We start from the raw sequence: 15,921 nt of genomic DNA, 5'->3' as shown, positions 1-15,921 counted from the left end.
AGAAAGATTCTGTTACATCCTTCATCCTGACGGTTCATCCAGAACTCACAGCAGCACGACGACTTCATGCATCCTCATCATCCTCATCATCATCATCATCCTCCTCTTCCTCTTCCTCTCAGGAGAGCGCGCTCTCTCCAGATGCCTGATGACCACTAATCCAGCTTCCCTATACTTCCCTATATACTGCAGTACTACGGTGGAGGAGGTAGTACTGCATTCATTATACTCAAGTAAAAGTACTGAAATATCATCAGAAACATGTACTTAAAATATAAAAAGTAAAAATAATAATTGTGCAGCTGAACAGCCCCAGTCAGACTTTTATTATTATTTTATTTTATCTTACTTTACTTTACTTTATTTTATTTTATTTTATTTTATTTTATTTTATTTTATTTTACTTTATTTTATTTTATTTTACTTTATTTTATTTTATTTTATTTTATTTTTATCTTACTTTACTTTACTTTATTTTATTTTATTTTATTTTATTTTATTTTATTTTACTTTATTTTATTTTATTTTATTTTTATCTTACTTTACTTTACTTTATTTTATTTTACTTTATTTTATTTTATTTTATTTTATTTTATTTTATTTTACCTTATTTTATTTTATTTTATTTTATTTTATTTTATTTTATTTTAATTTAATTTAATTTAATTTATTATTATCACTTTATGTGAGTATTCATTAAATACTATGCTTGGAATAATAATTTATGTATATGTTTTTTTTTGTTCAATTACAATGTTGGAAATAGTTAAAATACAGAATTTATTAATATGATTTTTTATTATTATTATTATTATTACATTAAATTAAATTAAATTTTATGTCTATGTTTTTGTTTTGTTTTTCAATTACAATGTTTGAAATAGTTAAAAATACAGAATTTATGACTATGCAAATATTTTTTTTTTATTTCAGAAGTTTCATTACTGGATACAAGACGTCTCCTGAAAAGTCTATTGGTGCACCAGATGTTTCAAGTTTCCACATCACACTTGTGTAAGTTTCATATTGGACCATGATTGGCTTCCAAACTATTTGTGATGTCACAAATCCTGCTCGTACGTCCACGTGTTAAACTGAGATTTTTTTTTATGTTCAATTTGGTGATTTTTGCATTGACTCTGGTCAGGTGAGATTTGTAGTTTTCTTCTCTTCTCGTGTATTTTCTATGAACAGGCGTGTTAGTTGCACAGAGATACAGAGATGATGCTATACACTCAATATGGGACGCCACCATGTGTGTGCCTGTGTGTGTGTCCTCCATGGGAATAATATGAATTTCACGGTGGCTGGACGCTTTTAGAGGACTGACCTGTCCTAAAGTAGGCTAGTAGTGCAATGCCTTCACTCGCCTCCAGCATGGACTGAGCACTTAGTGTGCGTGTGTGTGTGTGTGTGTGTGTGTGTGTGTGTGTGTGTGACACAGACACACACACATACAGGGATGGCACACATGTGAAATGTTGGTCAAGTCATTTTCCGTTTCCTTTGTCTGTTTCTATGACTGACACACATGCACATACACATGCACTCACACTTACAATATACCAATACAACAATAATCGGGTTATGGATTAGATTAGATTCAACCTTATTGTCATTGCACAGAGTACAAGTATTATTTAGCATCTAAACAGAAGTAAAAAAAACAAAACAATAAAGAGTATAAATAGCCATAAATTGGCCATCGCCATCTTGCCTGAATATACCTGAATTCACGCTCTGTCTGAAACGCTCCGTTTTACTGCATTGCAACGGAATTGCAACGGAATTGCGTTGCCAGGCAACAGCTTGGGTCCATGTTTACTTCCTGTCAGCTGATGTTATTCACATACACTGCAACCAGGAAAATAAACTGGGACACATTTATAATGTTTACGTTTAAAACCGTGTAATGGTCTAAATATTGTATATTTGTGACATCACAAATGGACAGAAATCCTAACGGCTTGTTTCAAACGCACAATTTCTGAATACTGTGTGTAATTCTCCGTATATTGAGCGTTTTGATAGTTTAACAGTATTTATATAGCACTTAAATCTGCTCTATAATATAAAAGACCTGAAAATCTCACTTTTTTTTCAATATGGGACCTTTAAATTCAATCAACTCTGCAAAATAGCTTATAAAAAATGTATTTCTCACAAAAAATACGTGTCAGTATCCATTATATTGTTATGCACGGTCTAGCAGTGATCTGGCACGTTTTGAGTGTGCGACAGCAATGATGTAATTAACGGCGCCGAGGAAATGACCCAAGTAGAGTCCGAAAGTCCTTTTTTTTCATTTTGCCGATGAGCTCACTCTTTAGCTCCTTGGTTAGTGAGTAAGGAGGAGTGAATGATTGTTCTTCATTTGGATGTTTGGATAAAGAAAACACATTTTCTTACTTTAAATTTGGTGATTTTTGCATTAAGTCTGGTCTTCATTTGGATGATTGAATGATTTCGGAATTGTTAGAAATGTCAATGAGGTTCTGAATGAGGTACTTCTGGAACCAAAAAAACCTTAGACTTCCTGGTTTCACTTTGGCTCAGATGAACTGACTGTAGATCAGATTTGTTTGTTTTTTATTTTTTATTATCACAATCAGACCACTAGATGGAGATAAAGACCTGAGGATCCAGCCACACACACACACACACACATACACACTCAGAAACACACACTTGTCCACTAAACATGAGTAGATATTTTGATACTGTAATATGAACCTCTCCGTCTCTACTCACCATCTGCCTCACACACACAGACACACACACACACACACACACACACGCACTTTTCATTTTTCCATCCCTTGTCTCCAGTTCCCTCCTTCTGTCTCTCCTCACCCGTCTCACTTTCTCTGTCTCACACACACACACACACCTAACCTGCCTGACACAGTAGCATCTGGCGTCTTTATGCTGCTGCCTCCCTCCTGAGACACACACACACTCACACACACACACACACACACACACACACACTGACAGCTTTCTCTCTATATAATTTTTCCTCTGCAGCAGCAGCAGCGTGTCGTCGTCCTCTAAACTCGGCTGGTTCACTGATACTCACAGGTGATAACACCTGCATTCATGGCGCCTGCTTAATAATAAAGATCTTTACATATCCTGCTCTTTCTTTAACAAACAATTCACAAAAATTTCAAACTAGTAAATTAATAAAAATATATTCAGCTTCATCATATTATGTCCAGTTTGAGTTCTTCACTCCTTAATAAATGCTGGTAACAGATTTAAATTCACCAAACTGTGCATTTATACCGGTACGTAAGATTTAAAACAGCTTTCATCTAGTGCTGAACACTATAATTTTCTCTTTTTTTGAGTTTTAGAAAGCTGAATTTTTTATTTATGTGTCCATGAACCATGTCATATAAGAGGGACATTTTTTAATTATTTATTATTTGCCTTAAAGATGAAAAAATACGGACAGATAAGTAGGTTATATGTGTTTTAAATCACTTCTTAAAAACCCAATTTATAGACTTGTGCTTTTATGTGATTTTTTTATTGTTTTTTTACAGATTTTATTGTTTCTCCTTTTTATTTGTATTTATTTAATTGATATGTTATTTATTCTTTTTATCTATCGGACTGATTAAAGCCTTGAAGCGTAATAACATCACCCATTGGAGGCTGTATTTAATAAGATAAGATAAAATAAAATAAAATAAAATAAAATAAAATAGAATAAAATACTACTACTAATAATGATGATGTTGATAATAATAATAATAATAATAAGAAGAAGAATAATAAGAATAAGAATAAGAATAAGAATAAGAATAAGCATAAATTGCACATTACTATTATGCAGTTAAATCAAGTTATTTTGTATATAATATTGGAAGACATGAGTCAATGAAAGCAGGACAGTATGCAGTAATGTACTACATGTCTATGTGTTTAAAGTATGTATACAGATGTGCATGCAGATGCACAGTATTTAATGTTTGTGTGTCTTTTTTTTGACTAAATGTTATTTTTTCCCCCTATAACCAGTTTACGGTGCCAACGGCCAGAACGCTTTGGTCCCCAACCCCAATGCCTTTCTGTTTCGGGCTGGTCTGGCTCCAGGAGGAGGCCCCTGGTCTCGCTTTTCCAGGTGAGGTACTGCAGCTCCTGTATTGCTCTGCTAATTTGAGGTCTTGTGGGGTGGAGCTAAGTACAACTGAACGCTGAATAAGATATTTTTATGCGACCAAAAGGGTTATAATTAACTATGATGAACGACGAAAACGCGGTCAACTTCCAGACCGGAGAACGCCGTGGTAGCAACCTGTCAATCACAAGTTAGCCCCGCCCTAAAGCATCCCCTGCTTTATGGTCTATTTAACTCTAAATGGGACCATAATTCACTAAATGAACATCATGCTGTATTGAAGAAGACTTGAAACTAGCGATTGAGACCATAAACTCATGTTTACAATGTTTACTGAGGTAATAAATCAAGTGAGAAGTAGGCTCATTTTCTCATAGACTTCTATACAATCAGACTTCTTTTAGCAACCAGAGGAGTCGCCCCCTGCTGGCTGTTAGAACGTTTGCAGCTTTAAGACACTTCAGCGTTGGCTTCACTTCTCAGAACCGGAGTTGTTGCCCGCTGATCTCATCATCTGTCGGATGAGGAGGTCTTTGTCCCTGTGAGTTTGGATGAAATCCTGATGTCAACATCTGTCGACCTCTCGAGGGGGGAAAATCCAACATCCTGGCATTTCTACAAAATGAAGCAAAGACGAGATGCAGCGTGACGAGCAGCGGGGACGTGATGTGGAAAAAGAAAATGTGTACTGATGAAGGATACGCTGGAAAAAGCTGCACAGAACAGAACAGAGCAAGGACAGGTGCAAACCATTAACCACCGTATGGAAAGTCAAATAGCAGGGCTGAGTGTGTGTGTGTGTGTGTGTGTGTGTGTGTGTGTGTGTGTGTGTGACAATCCCAGGAAACCATTTAAAGTCACCGACCAACTTATCACCTGAGACTTATTCAGTAAACTCCACCTGCCTGCTCCACACTGCAGCTCAAAACAAACACCTTGACCTTTCCTCTCCTGAAATCATGTCCATGCTTTTTGATATTTATTTCATTCGTTAAATAAGAGAGAGTTAAACAGAGTTTTGCAGCACGTTAATCTCTTTATCTTGATTAATGTGACTGCAGAGAAAGTCAGCTGTTTGGTTTTAAACCTAATTTGGAGGGAAATTATGGAAATAAGAGAAGCAGGAAGCTGAGTTAAGACGCTTCAGCTGTCCCGTCTCGTTCTTCGTAGTGCTTCTGAATGTGTCACACAGATCGGTGTGAAATCACAAAGTTGTGATGGATTAAATCAGTAAATTCATGCAGGATGTTTAGTTTTCTGTGGCCATTTTAATGATCTCTTATTTCTGCTTCGTTGTCTCTTGATAACCGGCGTCTCTGTCGTCCTGAAGCGTCTCTTTACTCAGGTTTTGTTTTGATGGATGACGGACGGCACACTTAACCAGAGGTGGGAAACTATCGAGGTGAAGATACTCCAAAGCTGGATGATGGTTTGGTGAAGTGATGAGTTAAAGGAATAGTTCACCTCAAAACAATATAAATTGTATATAGAACTCACAGGCTCTGTCATAGGCAGCCCAGTCTCACGACAAAGCGTGTAATAGACCTCCATGTCCACCAGAAGAAAGGGCGTCAGTGTCACGTTTTATGTTGCCGAGACGTGAATATAACACTCCTGCATGAAGGTGCACAAATTTATATTTTGTATTCTTTATATTTTGTTTATTTGCACTCTTTGTGCTGCAGATGACAATTCCTCGGGATAAATTAGGTTTTATTATCTCAAAAATGTCAACCTCATGGTGGCGCGAGAGGAAAAGTCAGCAAAGACATTAAGGTTCATTTGACTAATTGATGACTGACATTTTAGAGTAAAAGATGAATTGATTAATGGGAAAATGGAGTGATGAATCAATGGAAGTGATGCTTAATTGCAGCCATAAAACCGTCAGTGAGTATTACAGTAACAATGAACTTAACTCATAAAAGAGAGTGTACATATTGTGATTGCATGTTTTAGCGTCCCAGTGACGGATGACCTTCTGCGTCTGAGCCGCTTCCTGTTGCTGCTGGGAAGTCATCAGGCCGAGCTGATTTTTAAAACATATCTCTGATTGTGTCACATGCACGTTTACGGCCCGGAGAAGGTGAAATGAATTAGTGTTTCCTGGCTGCTTAATGGGAGATAATGGAGGTCTGATTGTAACGATGGGAAAACTGAGAGAAAGCTGATGACAGAGATCATATCTGCTGGGAAAAAACAGCCGGCTGCTCTCTCTCTCTCTCTCTCTCTCTCTCTCTCTCGCTCTCTCTCTCTCCTTCTGTTTTCTACATTCAAACATTTATTTTTGTCCCATTTTTATCGTTTTATCTCCTTTTTTCTTTATTCCTTTTCTCTCCTCAGCTTCTTTATTTTCCTTTCTCTAATCCTCTCACTTCTTTCCCTCCATCCTTTTCCTCATTCCATCCATTTCTTCCCTCTGTTTCTTCTCTCGTCTTGTACTTTTCACGTCTTTCAGTTTCTATTTTTATATCCACCTCTCTTCTTCTCCCTCGTTATCCTTTCTCTCTTTTCCCTTTCTTCTGTTCTTTCTCTTCATTGCTCTCGCTTCCGCATCTGTCCTTCTTCCTCCCTCCTCATCATCTTTCCTGTCTCTTTATTTTCTCCTCTGTCTTTCTCTCTTTCTTTCCATTGTTTTTGTCCTGTCTTAGTTATTTAACTGAGATTTAATCTCCTCTTTTCTTGCTTTCTCACTTTTTCTTGTCTTCTGCTTTCATTCTCTTTCTCTATATTTAGAATATTTTTACTACTTTACCTCTCCGTCAGACAGCCCGTTCCGACGGGGAACTGAAGCTGTTATATTGCTCTTTTCAAAGCCACCAGACTCCATTCACAAAAACAGTTATTTTACCTCGTGGAAACGGAGATTATACATACAACCCCACTTCAAGAAATCCAAACCAACCCAGTTATTTCAGTTATTTCCAAACTTAGCACAGCAAACATTGAGTCAGCTAGCGCTGGCGTTCACATTATTCATAACCTTAAGCCCGGGACACACTGGGAACGAATGGAAAAGAACGCAGATGGAGTTAACTTTTAACTGAAACCACAATCTTTCGAATTTTTAGTACTTTAGCAAACTCTGATCTTTAATCTTACAAACATGTCTGCTAACAAGTTATCATAATATCAACTTTATAAGGTCATAATATGTCGGCGTTGTGTTTACAGCTTGTTTCCAGTGAGTTAAAAAACACTTCCAGGTCTCTCTGAAGCACAAAGTTGTTTCTCTTCTTCCCCCGTAATTACATATGTGTCCCGGTATATCTACCCAGTAAATATTTTATTAATACCCCGTATATATATATATATATATATATATATATTACACAGATATAATTTGCAGGCATTCACACAGTTTAGTTTTATGTCCTGTCCAAACACAGAGAGCATAATTTGGTCTTGGGGAAAAAGGATGAGGGGAAAAGAGGATGAAAGGAAGGAGGTGAAGAGAAAAGAGAGAACATAAATGAAGGCTCTTGATCACAAGTTCTCTTTTATCTTGTGCAACAGGCAGGGTTAGGAAATGAGACGAGTGTTTTTTGTCTGAGAGGGCAAAGCAGAAAAAGGGATTTGTCTCCAAATGCAGCTGTGGCAACAGGCTGAGTGTGTGTGTGTGTGTGTGTGTGTGTGTGTGTGTGTGTGTGGCTAAATGAGATATTGAAACAGAGACATCCTCGGCGTCTGTTCTTGACTGATGAGAGCTGAAAATAGGATTTGTCTTTGAAACAGAAGAGGACGGCTGTAAGCCAGTTAAGACGACTGAAGAGCCCATTTCACACCGAGGAAATGGAAGTCGGTGTGAAACGTTTGTTGAAGGGGTTTCGCTTTGACAATTAGAGGGATTAAAAGGTGCAGATTTAACACTGCCTTTTCTCCGATACTGTTAGCAAGAGAAAAAAACCTCCAGAGTGGGTGATGGTCTCGTGTATTCAGATCCTTTACTTCAGTAAAAGTAATACCACACTGCAGAAACACTCCAATACAAGTAAAAGTCATGCTTTCAAAACTTTACTTAAGTAAAAGTAAGTGTTATCAGCTAATTGTCAGGGCTGGGATGATTCACCTATCTCCCGATTCAATACCATAATGATACTTGGGTGCCAATTTGATATGTATTGCGATTCGATATTACCATTTATTGCAATTTTTGTTAACTTTTTTAACACTAGACCATGAATCATACACATCTAGAAACTTTTACTTTAGAAAATATCTAAACTAGAAGTGCACTCGGAGAGCGCAGACCTCTGCCAAGGCAGTTTTCATGTACGTCGCTGCCCCCCTGTGGTGGCCTGTGGTGTTACTGCACAGGCTGAGTGGAGTTATTAAAAAAAATTCCCCAAGCCAGATCATGATCCGGATCACCACCAAAATCGAATGGATTGTTCATTGTGCCACACCCCAACCCTCCAAAGAATGTCATTCAAATCCATTGCCGCCTTTTGGAGTTATCGTCCAAACGGACAAACCAACAAACCAACGCTGGTGAAAACATAACCTCCAAACATAACCATTTTAATCCAGTAAAAATGTTTGATTTTCAGCAAGCCCACCAAAGTAAGCTAATCAATAAGGTTATGAATAATGTGAACGCTGAACGGGTGCAAGGTTTGGAATTAACTGAAAGGTGGGGTTGTATGTATACTCCCGTTCTCTGTGAGGTAAAATTACTGTTTTTGTGAATGGAGTCTGGTGGCGGGGGAACTGAAGCCGCGATATCGTTCTCTTCAAAGCCACCAGACTCCATTCACAAAACCAGTAACTTTAAATCTCAGAACATGGGAGTTGTTGGTCAGTCTAAAGGGATAGTTTGTGTGTTTTGAAGTGGGGTTGTATGAGGTATTTATACATAGTGGGTGTATTCCCTACAGTAGATGACGGTTGGCACGCCCCCAGCATCAAGAACAAGACAGGAGCACCGACACTGGAGCAAAGCAATATATTGCTGCGGATGAGAAACGGCAGAAAAGCCACCTTAAAGAAAGGCCCACCTTAAAAAACGTATATCTATTTAAGTGTATGCTATATTTAGAATATTTTCCGATGGCAAACTGAACTGAAAGTGAAACATATCTGTACTGTTTTTGTCATCTGAGCCTGCTGGCTTTCGAGAGAGCGTAGATAAGTTTCACTTTCAGTTCAGTTCCCGGTCAGAAAGCGCTGTCCGACACTAAGATAAATGGATAACTACCTCATACAACCCCACTTAAGTGTACGCTGTGTTGAATATTTTCACCGCTTTACCTCGCCATCAGACAGCCCTTTCTGACGGGGAACCGAAGCCGTTACATCGCTCTCTTCAAAGCCACCAGACTCCATTCACAAAAACAGTGATTTTACCTCTCAGAACACAGGAGGTTGCTGGTCTACCTGCTGCCTCGATCGGTTAGTTAGTTTGTGTTATTGTGTGACTTTCAGATCCAAAAGCAGAACGTTGTTTAGTATGTCGTCTGCTTCTCCAAATTGGGAGCATGTAACATTAATACACTGACTATAAGGATGTATATATACTGTACATGTAGCAGCGTTGTCATGCAGAAACCTACGTCAGGTCATGTGGGGAAAAAAGTTTTTAGGAGGGAAAATAGCATTTTGATGCTAAAACATACTCTAAAGAAGTACAATATTACCTCTGAGATGTCGTGGAGTAGAACCAGAAAGTACGTTGAATATGTCCAAGTACTTAAAAGACAAAGACGGAAAAAATCAAACATATAAAATGAACATTTCCTCACACATTCCCCCTCTACGAAGGATGAGTCCTTAAAGTGATTAACACACAGTAACACTGACACAGATTACACGTCTGACCTTAAATTTATATTTAAAAAAATCCTGGATTGAAATAAGTGTGTGTGTGTGTGTGTGTGTGTGTGTGTGTGTGTGTGTGTGTGTGTGTGGAGGCTGGCTGCTGTTAAAAGGATTGGAGTAGATCTCATTATTACAGTGGAAGGCTTTAATCATAGTTTCTAGATGGTGTTTTCCACTTGGTTAGCTCTCCGTCTCTCTCCTCTTACAAATTAGACGTTAGACGCTAAAAGACACAGACGCTCTTAATGCACTCCTCTTCACCCTCATCTCTTCATCCTCACATCTATCACACCTCTTCCTCTTTCTCTCTTTCTACGTTCATATCTGTGTTTCTTCAGTCTTCGTTTCATTTTGTAATCCATTGACTTGTTTAATTGTTGCAATTTCTTTCTTTCTTTTTCTGAATAGGTTTGCCATTATCTGTAACTTTCTTTCTTTGTTTTTCCATTTCTTTCTTTCTGCTTTTCTGTCTTTCTTTTTCTGGAAAAGTTTGCCATCCTCCATAACTTTTTTAAATATAAATTATATAATCGTTTTCTGTTACTTCCTGTCTTTATTGTTTGTTTGTTTTTTATTTTTTTCAATCTTTATTTTTCAGTTTCTTCTTTCTTTATTTGCCATTCTCCATAACTTTTTTGTTTGTTTCTTCTTTTTAACTGTCTTTATTTTTTGGTTCATGTCTTTTCTTCTTATTTTTCTGAAAAGGCTTTCCATACTCTGTAACTTCTTTTCTTTTTTTACATCCATATATCTTTCTTTATTTCTTTCTTTCTTGTTTTTTCCATCTTTATTTTTCAGTTTCAGTTCTTTCTTTGTTTCTTTCTTCACAATAGTCAGAGGGAATATCGTAGCAATATAGTTGTTGTGTCTTTCTTTCTTTCTTTCTTTCTTTTTTTATTCCTTTTTTATTTCTTTCTTTTGTTCTGTCTATATTTTTCTGGAAAGGTTTGCCATTCTGTGTAACTTACTTTATTTTATTTTATGTCTGTCGGTCTTCGCTTTTCTTTTCTGTTTCTATATTTATTTTTCTATATTTAGTGTTCGCCCATCTCTCTAACATTTTCTTTTAATAACTTTATTTTTTTCCATCTCTCTTTCATTTCATTTTGATCGCAATTCTTTCCTCCTTTCTTCTCTCTTCCTTTGTCTAAACATCCATCATCTATATATGGAGCTCTGAATGGGCTCATATGGGAAGTATATACTGTATAAATAAATTTGTGTCATATGAGAGATTCTCTTTTTAGAATGGGCTTCCATATATTATCCAACATTTTATTTTATTTAATTTTGTTTTGTTTTGTTTTGTTTTGTTTTGTTTCGTTTTGTTTTGTTTTGTTTTATTTTATTTTATTTTATTTTATTTTATTTAATCTTACTTTATTTTATTTTATTTTATTTTATTTTATTTTATTTTATTTTATTTTATTTTATTTTATTTCATTTTATTTTATTTATTTTATTTTATTTTGTTTTATTTTATTTCTGGATGTTAAATAAAAGAAAAGAAATGTTTGACAAAATAACTTTTACTCCTGTTCTTATTTTATTTTTTTGTTTTATTATTATTATTATTATTATTATTTATTTTTTATTATTTAAATTTTTTTATTTTCCTTCATCCTTTTCACAGTCTCTGATGATTCCTGCTCATCACCCTCTTCCTCATCATCCTCTTTGTTTGTCTCGCTCTGTCACTCCTCTGCTGTGTGTTTCTCCTGGATTTTTTCCACGTTATGATTTCATGTTTTATGTTATATTTTTTCTTTACTTTCTTTTCTTTTTCATGTCCCTGATTTGTTTCTTTTGTGTCCATCCGTCTTTCTCTTTTGCTTCTTTCGTCACTCTTTTCTCTTTTCCCTCCTTCATTGATCAACTTTAATCTTTAATTTTCTGTCCCATGACATCTTTATTTCTTTGCTATCCCTTCTCTCCTTTCTGATGTAATGTTATTTGTGTCAGGAGGTGCAAACCAAACCGGCGTTCCCAGTGAAGGAATTCCCCCGATCTTTCCTTCCGTTCCTCCCTCTATCCATGTCTAATCATTTACACACTTTCCAGGACTCTGATGGTTAGATTGGATGAGCGGAGGAAAATACACTGTGTGTGTGTGTGTGTGTGTGTGTGTGTGTCAGAGGAGGTGGAATATATGAGCTGTGTTAACTGGCAGCTCTTTAAAGAAAAAAGAAAATCCTCTTTGTTTCAGGAACAAAAATCAGCTTTAAATTGTCTGTTTGTCTGTTTTACGTTCATCATCCGTCACATCTGGATTCATCCTTTTGTAACATCTGTCTGTACCCGGCTTCACTTTTTAAAATCGCCCCCTCCATGTTTGCAGTCTTGTCATAAATCCTGAACTTTTTAACCGAAGAAAAGGTGGATTTACTGCACTGTAATGCACATTTCAGATAATTAAATTTGGTGATTTATTGACAAAAACGTAAAGAAAAACGTACATTAATATGACAGCCAATCAGCAACAAGCTTGGTAATTTGATTAAAATAAGAATTTAGATGAACTTTTAGGTATTTAGCTTCGTTCAGCATCGTGTCACTTTCAGCTTTGTGTGTGATTATTAAAGATGCAAAGTGTGTGTGTGTGTGTGTGTTGCCTTTTCTACCAGGCATCTTAATGACGCCGCTGCTGAATCAGCAAAAACAGTGAACAGAGTGAAGAGGATGAAAGATGGAGAGTCGGAGGGTGATGGAGGGGAGAGAGAGAGAGAGAGAGAGAGAGAGAGGCAGAAAGAAAAGATGAACAGGAGATTTAAAGACAAGAAAGATGTGAGAAAAGAAAAGGGATGACATAAATAAGGAGATGAGAGGGAGGGAAAACAAGGACAAAAGATGGGAGAAAAATTAAAAACTAGATGGAAAATGTGATGAGAGATAGTGACCATTAAGACAAAACAGAGGGAAGAAGAAGAAGAACAATTTGCTCGTTTTTAAGTAATTTCACGGCGTGTTTTTGCTGCACGTTTCATGCCTGAGTGTGTGTGTTTTTCAGTGTTTGTGCCAGCCTCATGCCAGCCTGTGTGTGTGTGTGTGTGTAAACAATAGAGTTGATTAGGCGTTGCGTGGCAGTGACAGCGCTGAGGGGAGATGATTAATGATTCTCTGTTTAATGTGATTAGTCCATTAATACCTCCTGTGATGGCTCCGACCGGCTAACACTGGGGAAAGGTCAGCACACACACATGCGCACACACACACACATGCACACACACGCACACGCGCACACACACATATTGCTGTAATGAATCATTAAGGAGGTCAAAGAAAGGAGTGCTGCTGTAGTTTCCTGTTTGAGAGTCAATAGTGTTTTCAGTTCAATTTTCCTCTATTTAATGTGATTTTTTTTCTTTAATGCGACAAACACTTTAAACTGAGACCCCAAAATACAAATTTAGAATATTATTTCAGTTATAATCTTTTAGGTTTTAGTGAGTATTTGCGGCTAAGAAGCCAATGTGGGAGTACCTGAGGATGCAGTACCACTAATGGCCACTAGATGCTGCACACAGACGTAATTAGCTCCATTGAAGAGTTCCATTGAATATGTCTGGTCATATTCTATATCTTCCTTATTGTCAACAAATCACATGAAAAACTATTAAATTAAAAAAATAATTATATAAATAATAAAAATAAATAATTTAATAGTTTAATTTATTAAAACTATTAAAAACACATCAATGAGCCTCACTGTTGCACCATAAACTGTGGTTTATTCTGACTCCTCATACACCGTCCTGCTGCCACTAATACTCACCAGAGCACCACATGTGGATTAATCCGCCGTTGAAAATAGTCCCCCCTAACAAATGCACTATTTCCTCCTGTTTGTTTGATTAAAAAACTACAGTTACCAGCTGCTTTGGAAAAATACTGAGCCTTTTTAAAGCTTTATAGAGAGGACGAAGTCGCGCCCCTTCCGGTACCTTATTTCGGAAAACAATATGTACGGTAGTCAACGGCGACAAATAGCTTTTTGATCCCGATTGAATTGCACCGTGAATCACACATGTGATGTTTGTCAATTTTGTAAGTCAAGAAATTCACAGTTTGTTGTAAAACTGTTGGATTTATGCAGCGTTCGGTTGTACTTAGCTCTACCATCTCGCGTCACTTCTGGTTGCAAAAAAACAAGATGCCGATGGAAAAGAACCAAGATGGAGACGGAAAAGAACCAAGATGGTGACGTCCAAATACCAAGATGGCGATTGAAAAGAACCCATGATGGAGACGGAAAAGAACCAAGATGGCGACGGCCAAAGACCAAGATGGCGATGGAAAAAAAAACAAGATGGAGACGGTCAAAAACCAAGATGGCTATGGGCAGAAACCGAGATAGCGATGGCCATGATGCTGAACTCGAGGCTTCAGAATCGTAGTCCACAAACCATCGGGTGACGTCACGGTGACTACGTCCACTTCTTATATACAGTAGCCTGTTTCCAGTATTTGTGCTAAGCTAAGTGAAGCTAACAGGCTGCTGGCTGTAGCTTCATATTTAACAGAGATATCAGAGTGTTGTCGATCTTCTCATCTAACTCAAAATGTTGCTACACAAAACGATCATATGTGTCTTTTTTAACAGTTTCAGTTCTATCTTGTTGTCGTCTGGAGGACTTTACAATCTGGACTGCTGTTTGGACTTTAATGTAAACACAGAATAAGTGAACTGCTCCTTTAACGTCCTCTGTTGCCTTTGATCAGTTTGGACCCGTCGGAGGTCACATTCTTCCAGGTGAAATTTCCAGCTTTCGACGTACGAGAGAATAAAACCCCTCGGAAATCAAATGATTCTTCTTCTTCTCTCTCTGGCAGGTTTAAGGAGGAAAACACAGCCGCCGTGCCAGCTTCTCTCCGTGGAGATCAATCTGTTTACCACCAAAGACACACAGCCAGCAGAGAGAGAGAGAGAGAGAGAGAGAGAGAGAGAGAGAGAGAGAGAGAGACACTCAGGTACAATCAAACATGTTTATTAGCATCAGTTCCTTTTTATGTGTAGCTTTGTTAGTTTGCATGGCGCCCAATCAGAGTGATTTTATATGTTTATGGAGTTAGTTTTGGACTGTTAAACTAATCAACTGTGAAGCTGATCAATAGTTCACATTGTATTTGTGTGTGTGTGTGCGTGTGTGTGTGTGTGTGTGTGTGTGTGAGAGAGAGAGTGAGTGTTAATCTAACCAGTATAGTTAATATGTTGTTCTCATACTCTATTAGCCACTGTTGACAGCTGATGATTGATCTTCTCATCATTTTTCCCTCCAACACCCTGCGGTGACTGTGTGTGTGTGTGTGTGTGTGTGTGAGATCTGCAAAGTGTGTGTGTGTGTTTCTACCTGACTTCATGTGTGTTTTTTCCTGTGCAGTGAGGTTGTGTGTGTGTGTTAGCTCCTGTGGTGTGTGTGTGTTTTATTATGCTGTTAAAGGTACAACAGGGATGCAGTTTGCATTAACGTTAGCGTCATATAAGACTCGTATGTATATGTATATATAAATATTAAAAGTAGGGTTGTCAATCGATTGAAATATTTAATCTTTAGTGCTTTGCTGACGTAGCCGGGCTGGCCGCGATGTGAGCGCGTGAGCTCCGCTGGCTAGCTCACAGGGCCACATATACGTCCATCTGGTCCATTCTCGTGAACGTGATATATCCGGAACGCCTTAATGGAATTTCTTCAAATTTGGCGCAAACGTCCACTTGGACTCGAGGAAGAACTGATTTGATTTTGGAGCTCAAAGGTCACTGTGACCTTACGTCCTTCCCATTCTCTTGAAGTGGATTTCTTCAAAATTTGGCACAAACGTCCACCTGGACTCAAGGATGAACTTTTAACATTTTTTGGCGATAACTCTAGAATTCAAATACTAGTTATGACAATTTCACACAAATGTCTAACAGGATAAAATTATGACGTGATGACAGACGGTTGGCAGATAGGGATGCACCGATACCGATACCAGTA

The 15,921-nt window shown here is 37.4% G+C and overlaps 1 long non-coding RNA gene across 1 annotated transcript in view; it reads left to right on the top strand.

The window, feature by feature from the left end:
• Nucleotides 1-73: 73 nt before the first annotated feature.
• LOC119481315 overlaps nt 74-15,921 on the top strand; it is a 29,107-nt gene continuing 13,259 nt past the window's right edge. Inside the window, exons 1-4 of the long non-coding RNA XR_005205167.1 lie at nt 74-208; nt 934-1,014; nt 4,030-4,132; nt 14,777-14,914. This is a non-coding gene — a long non-coding RNA (uncharacterized LOC119481315). The remainder of the gene's footprint in view (nt 209-933; nt 1,015-4,029; nt 4,133-14,776; nt 14,915-15,921) is intronic.

This window comes from Sebastes umbrosus, chromosome 22, assembly GCF_015220745.1.
Source record: "Sebastes umbrosus isolate fSebUmb1 chromosome 22, fSebUmb1.pri, whole genome shotgun sequence".
Taxonomy (NCBI): Eukaryota; Metazoa; Chordata; class Actinopteri; order Perciformes; family Sebastidae; genus Sebastes; species Sebastes umbrosus.
This window is presented reverse-complemented; position numbering and strand designations above follow the sequence as displayed.